The following is a 7,483-nucleotide window of genomic DNA, read 5'->3' on the forward strand; positions in this document are numbered from 1 at the left end:
TTGTCACTGTCACTGTCTCTGTCTCTCTCTGTGTATGTGTGTATGTCTGTATATCTGTATCTATGTCTCTCATACACTGATACACCCACACATTGAGACAGACAGTAGGAGAATATAGTATGAAATCTGTAACACACCATCATTGATTGGATGGACTACATTCTTGACAGACATGGCCATGTTAACATAGCAAACAACTCTGCAGGTTTTCCTGACCTGTTGGATTCTCAAGCTGGGTTGGATCCTGTTAGATTGGGATTCATGGAGGACTGACAGCCAAGTTTAGCATCTGATCTCTACATACATGCCATGGCATGTTCATACTCTCACACACACATATTTACACTCACATGCACAAAACAAATATTTAAATTGCATCTGTACAGATTTGTCTTGTTATTATTACCAAATGATGTCATCTTAACAACTACTCCCATTTACACTGCTAGGTATTATATGTAATGTCAGGTTGAGCACACGGAGAACGTATACAGGACATACACAAATACTACTTTATACAAGGGACTTGAGTACCTCTTGTCCAGCTGGGTGGGGGTGGGGCAGGCAAGGTCGAGGCTCCCATCTCAGAACAGCAATGGGGAATGCCTCCAGCCAGTCAAGGCCACTGGGTGATGCTGCCCACTTGTCACTGGGATTTCCAGCAGGAGCCCCTAGTTGTGACCAGAACCCAGGACTGACCAGAAGGTGCTGGGTGCCATGTAGAACTCAGCTTCCTGGCCTGGGCAGGTGTTAATGGGGAGAATCCTGGAGACAGGGGAAGGGGCTGAGGAGACAGGAGCAGCTGAAGATGGCCATGAGGGAGGCCATGGGGGAGACAAGAGGAAGTTACACACAGCACTCTTCTCCTGTCCAGAGTTTCTGCTTCTCCCACACCTCCAGGAATTCCCGTGGGGACACGCTCCCTGCTGAAGCAGCCTTGGGGAGCCAGGTGGAGGGTGCAGTCCCTGTGCATGGGTCCCTGGCAGGAGCAGGTATGGCTGTCAGTGCTCTCTCAGGACTCCTGCCCCCCCAAGGCCATCCACTGTCACTTAGGCTCAGAGATGGGAGGGGTCTCTGGTCTCCAGGCAACCTTTCCAGCTCTGAAATGCTGTGGGTGGAGAGACTTTGAACTCAGTTCTCACAGTCCTGCCTCCCTGCTCCTCCAAGAAATCCACCACTGCCCTTGGGCTTGGCCTTCATCCCTTTCCCCACCCTCCTCCCTCTGTCTTCTCACTAACCTTCCTTGCTCGCCTCTCTCCTGTCGTCTCTCAAGTGTTGCAGCTCTTCCATTGGGAAGTTGTAGGAGCAATTAAGTACATCCAGCCTTTCATGCCAATGACTTGATTAATTAATCTATTGGTTATTTTCTAGTGCACAAGTACCTATCAAAGCCCTGGGACTGTGTCAGGATTAGCACCCATCTGTAGAGACTCTCTTCTGTACTGTGTGGAAGCATCACCTGTCAATAAAAAGCTGACAGCCAGTAAACTGAGGCAGCATTAGAAGGAGGAAGATGTGGCAAAGACATTGGAACTCTGGGAGATAGTCAGAGGCAAGAGATTTGCCTGGACTCAGACATAATACTGAGGAGAGGTAACTAACCATGTGGAAGACATAGAATAGTTTAAAGGGTTATGTTACATGCTAGTCAGCGAACAAGCCAAGGCTTACGGCCTAGGCATTTATTATCAAATATTTCAGCCTCTGATTTGTTATTTGGGAACAGGGGCACAGGTGGAAAAGCCCGTGGTTATACAACATCACATACTGAGCAGTTGCCAGCCTTGTACCTGGTAAGGTATCAAGGGCTCATCCAAATGTCATCTTCCCAGTGCCCCAAGCTTCTAGCCCTGTTTACAGATGGGGAAGCTGAGATAGCAAGATTCCCTTGGATTCTACAAGATCCCTGCTTCCTACTCCCATCTCCACTGTTAGGGACGCAGAAGAGGGGAGCAGGCATGTGCACAAAAGATCCCAACAATTGGATGGCTGCAGAGATGGCTCAGTGGTTAAGAGAGGGCACTGTGCAAGTTCAGTGCCCACATGAGAGGGAGGCGTCCAGCTGTCTCTAAGTCCAGCTTCAGGGGACCCAAGGCCCTCTTCCTGCTCTGTGCACACATGCATGTGCCCACACACATATGCATGTAATCTAAAATAAAATAGACTCTTTAATGAAAAGTACTCCAGAAAGGCATCCCAGGACTGAAGTCAGCAGAGTAAGGACCTCTAAAATGGAAAGCCAAAGGGAGGCCTCTGTTAGGAATGAGCCAGGGCTCAGGGAAGCCCTGATGAGTGGGTATAGCTGGAAAGAGAGGCATTCCGAGCAAAGGACTGACTGGAGGGTGGGCACTGAGCAGAAAAGGTCTCATGTTGGTAGCAGAGGCACAGTCACCTCACCCAGCAGGCCAGACGCTGTGGAAGATTCTCACTGTGTGGGAAGACCCACACACCATTCTGAGGTTGGGGCTTGCCCAGTACAGGTTGGGGGAGGGGAAGTAACACAGGGCACAGCACACAGCGCATCCTGGAAATCCCACCAGATGTGGGAGGCTCTGAAGCCTGCTGGACAGAGTCTGTAGAATTGAGCAGCATGGTTGGAGTCCTCATCCTGGAATGTAGTAAGGGTGAGAACATCTGGCTCAGGCCTCACCTCTGGCCTCCAGCTGTGGCTACTGGAAACGCCAGGAAGTTTCTCTTTAGATCACTCGGGCCCTGGTTTCCCTTACAGCAGGGGGCACTGAGGATAAGGTGGGGATGACTGTCTTTCCACTGTGAGGGAGATGTGTAGGGGTGGAAAGGACACCTCCATTACTCCCTGTATGAACTGAATCGACCATATCCCCAGGGTCAGTAGCTCAGTATCCCAGATGCTGCCGGGGACCACAGAGTTACCACATACAACATTCCTCCATGAAAATGATTTTATTTTGCAGGAAAGGAAACTGACTCACCAGAGTCCAACAACCAATCAGGGAAATTCACCATGCAGGGATGACCATAGTTGAGACTTTTCCCAGAAGGTCAGAAGACTGTTCTCATCTCTAAGGCAACTGTATTTGTGACAGGCACCTCACAAAAGCTGGGAAAGGAAAGCAGCACCTGCCAATGCTGTTAACAGTACTGAGGGCTGGAGCATCCTCTGAGCATCGCTAAGTATGCTGCTTCTACCATCTGGGGGAGATTTACCTGCCAGTGTCTTCATCCTGGGAAGCACGGTCACTCTCACAGACACTAAGGAAATGGTCTTAGAAGTCAAAACATGGTTGGTCACGTGCATACAATGCTTAACAAATATTCACCTTGGGTACACCAATATATTAAAAGTTTTTGTGGGGAGTTGGTTTTTGTTTGGTTTGGTTTTGAGGTGTTTGTGTTTTTGAAGCAGGGTTTCTCTGTGCAGCTCTGGCTGTCTTGGAACTCACTCTGTAGACCAGGCTTGCCTTGAACTCAGAGGTCTACCACTTGCCTCTGGCTTTGGAGTGCTGGGATTAAAGGGGTACACCACTGGAAGGATTTGTAATTTGGGTTTTTTGTTTGTTTGTTTTTTGGGTTTTTTTGTTTTTCTGAGACAGGGTTTCTCTGTGTAGTCCTGGCTGTCCTGGAACTCACTCTGTAGACCAGGCTGGCCTCGAACTCAGAAATCCGCCTGTCTCTGCCTCCCAAGTGCTGGCATTAAAGGCGTGCGTCACTACCGCCCGGCCAAAAGGTATGTATACTGTGTGTGCACAGTGCCCACAGAGGCCAGAAGATTCCCCTGGAACTGGAGTTATAGATAGTTATGTGGGTGCTAGGATTTGAACCTGGGTCCTCTGGAAGAGCAGCCAGTGCTCTTTTTTTTTTTTTTTTTTTTTGCGACTTCATTATTTATTAAATAGGTTTCCACACATGGCTTTTTAAATAATCCAGGCAGGGGGGAGAAGGGACAGGAGGGCACACTGGTGGCTCTCCATCTCCAGTACGCAATTATTTACATTTCAACCACTGGACAATCCTGGCTCAGGAGGAGGCAGCAAAAGTTGGAGAGGGGGGACCCCAGGAGAACAACAGTAAGACTTATTTCCTCCATCTCATCCCCCCAAAACCACCCATCCCATCCTAGTCTCTGGTGGTGTCCGGTGATGTCCATCTCCCATTCCTTCCCAAATTATGGAAGTAAGGTTCTTCTCACCAGAATAAGAGCACTTGGGATAACAGTAGGGTCCCCTCACCAAACAAAGAAAAAAAAACAAAAAGAAAAAAAGCACTAGGATACTAATTAATTAATGGGGCATTACCTCCCAGAATAATCATTTCTGGGCTAAGGCAGGCAAGCAGCAACTGAATGAGATCCCAGGGTAAGTAAGGCCCTTTTGCTAAAGAGCAGCTGGGGGTGGGGTGGGGTGGGGCGGGGTAATTTTAAGGAAAGCACCCTTGCCCAAGTGAGAGCATTTGAACTAAGTGTCTACGTTTGTGGTGGTAGTATAGGAGGTGCCAGTGTAGGGACTACAATGTAGAATAAGAATCTTAGGGCTCTGAAGGGAAGGAATCCAACCAAATAAACATCCTTAACAGAACAAGAAACAAGTAACTCCCCCTCCCAAACTAGGGACCACAGGTTCTGGGAGGAGAGTTCCTTCCCAGAATTGGGATAGGAACTGGGCAGACTTGGCTATCATCTTCTGACCCCTGATCCCTATTCCCTGACCTTAGTAATACTGGATTTTTAACAACCTGTATAACCAGGTCAACAGATGTCCATCTATCCCTGTAGCATGACCATGGGATTCCAACCAGAGAGCTTGGCTGAGTCTAGGGAAGCAGGGACCAGGGCAAGGGGGTAGGGCTTCCTTTGGAGGGGTTGATGGGTTTTTCTTCAGCTGGTGTTTGCATCCAGGGGTCCAGCAGAATCTCCTCCAGTGAGGGTCGGGAGCAGGGTTTAGGGGCCAGGCACCGGCGGATTAGGGCACAGCAATCTGGGGAGACATGAGCAGGGAAGTGGAGCTCAGCCTCGAGAATCTCCTGGTCTCTCTCAAAGGGAATGTCCCCACAGACCATGTCATAGAGTAGGACACCTAGTGACCAGACGGTAGCTGGAAGGGCATGGTACTGGTGTCGTGAGATCCACTCCGGAGGGCTATACACCCTTGTCCCATCGAAGTCCGTGTACGGTTCATCATGGAGCAGGGCACCAGAACCAAAATCAATGAGTTTAATAGAACCCCGGCACAGGTCTATCAGGATGTTCTCATCCTTGATGTCACGATGGACAACTCCACGGGCGTGGCAGTGCTGGACAGCTGCCACCACTTGGGTAAAGAAGCTGCGGCTACAGCTTTCACCCAGCGGCCCCTTCTCTGTGATGTAGTCGAAGAGATCCTGGGCAGGCATAGGCCGCTCAACGACCAGCATGAAGCCTTCTGGTGTCTCAAACCAGTCAAGCAGGCGTATCACACCTGGATGGCCATTGCCTTCACCCACTTTCCACAGCAGTGCTACCTCAAGTGGGCAGGTGACTGAGTCTGACACGGTGGACCAGCCTAGCACACGGTTCCGGGAGATTACTTTGATGGCCACCTGACGTCTATCCGTGACGCGGTGTCCCGCGAAGACGGTGCCAAAGCCTCCCTTACCCAGGAGGGGGCCAAGTCGGTATTCGGCCTCGAAAGCTGCCCGATCCTTGCCTCCTGGAGGCTGCGTGGGGGTCACAGGGGGCGAAGGAAGCCCCTGCAGAGGCTTGGTCAACATGGAGGAGGTGCTGCGTATATTGAGCCCGCTGAATCCGCTGAGCCCGCAGGGCGTGGATGCCCGGGGCAGAGCGGCCGGAGAGCCAGGGCTGGGGGGCGCCAGGGTGGAAGGCAGGGAATCTGGTGGCCCGGAAGCGCCTGCAGACAGCGCAGCGTTAAGATTCGTCGCGCGCGCCAGCCCCAACGCTACTCGCAGCCAGTGCTCTTAACCACTGAGCCATCGCTCCAGCTCGGATTTGTAATTTGTAAGTGGAACAGTTTTTATGATGTTGCTCAGCGTGTTGGGGAAGACATGACCTCGAGGTCCTCAGGCCATTTCTAGTCTAGGTGCTGCTATAAATGTGAGTAGTTCAGGGAAGAGGCACACTAGATCGTCCCCTCTGTCCCCTTTTCCTGACTGTGGATGCAATCTGACCAGCTGCCTGACACTCTGGCCACCATGACCTCCTCACAGCGATGGACTACAGCTTCAAACTTAGAAGTGAATAAACTCTTCCTTGGGGGAGAGGGGCAGCAGGAGGATTGAGGAGAGGACGCGGCAGGAGAGTTCAGGGGGTGAGAACTTGAGAGGGTCTCACTCTACAGTCTTTATGCTTTGTAGCTCTAATGGACAAGCCTTTTGGAAAACATGGTTTGGGAGCCTGGGGTTTAGAATATTGAATTGATGTTTTCTTTGGAAACGTCAGCTAGTCATCTCATGAGTAGGCTTGGTAAAGGTGTAACCGCACTAATCAGAAAGCACTTGGTAAATGACAATGACAATGCAATGACAAATTAATTTGCTCTGGTCTGATTTTTCTCTTCCTGCCCACTAGGTGGCAGAGTGAAGCCACAATAGAAGATATTTGCCAGTCTCCCAAGTTTAAAATGGCCAAATTATGGGGCTCTTTTGTTTTTGTTTTAATTCCTTCTTTTAGCTAGTGGGAATGAAAGGTAAAAGGTCATACATACTAATCAGAAATTTATTTACCCATACACATAAACAGTATTAGATGAACCTGGCTACCACATGTATAAACATACTATACCCATGTATTTAAAGGTATATACTTGAATTCTCTCTCTAACCCTTTTTCTGTATTTTTTATTCAGAAACACAGTCTGTAGTCCCTGGCTACAATCTTTGCCCATCTAGCCCTCATCCTGAATATTCCATAATATGTTAGTTATTTATCTTCTGATCGCTATTGAAGTCAGAGGCCACTGCTTTTCATTGGCTAGTACAATATTTACATAAAGGTAACATCTAGCAATCACAGCTGTTCTGAAAGTTGTTAATATTCTACTCAGGAAATAATGAAGAGTCCACATCAGGCACCAGAACTTTGAGACTAAGGGACTATGTTCTGAACTACACACCTGAACGCCACATCACCAATTCCACTTCAACATAGCAGACACAACTGATTTATAAAATCCTGAGGAAAGAAATAACACTAGAGGCCTAGAGAGACGGCTCAGTGGTTTAGAGCATCGACTGCCATTCCAGAGGTTCCGAGTTCAATTCCAGCAACCACATGGTGGCTCACAACCATCTGTAACGGGATCTGATGTCCTCTCTTCTGTTATGTCTGAAGATAGTTACAGTGTACTCATATAAATAAAATTTAAAAAATAAAACACTAGATGTATAAGTCCCAATGCAGTAATCTAAGTAATAAAAAAGACAAGAAAACAGAACTCCTCCAAAACTTACTGATGCTACAGTAATGGCATGTAGAGAGTGAGTTAAATGACACCCCAGACAGAGAACTCAAAAG

General features: G+C 48.8%; 1 pseudogene across 1 annotated transcript; it reads right to left on the reverse strand.

Moving 5' to 3' along the window:
- Positions 1-3,853: 3,853 nt before the first annotated feature.
- LOC114635199 lies at positions 3,854-5,908 on the reverse strand (annotated as a pseudogene). Its single transcript, XR_003713431.1, has one exon. The product of XR_003713431.1 is annotated as a serine/threonine-protein kinase pim-2 pseudogene (transcript).
- Positions 5,909-7,483: the final 1,575 nt, after the last annotated feature.

Source organism: Grammomys surdaster, unplaced genomic scaffold (genome assembly GCF_004785775.1).
Source record: "Grammomys surdaster isolate TR1022 unplaced genomic scaffold, NIH_TR_1.0 1166, whole genome shotgun sequence".
Taxonomy (NCBI): Eukaryota; Metazoa; Chordata; class Mammalia; order Rodentia; family Muridae; genus Grammomys; species Grammomys surdaster.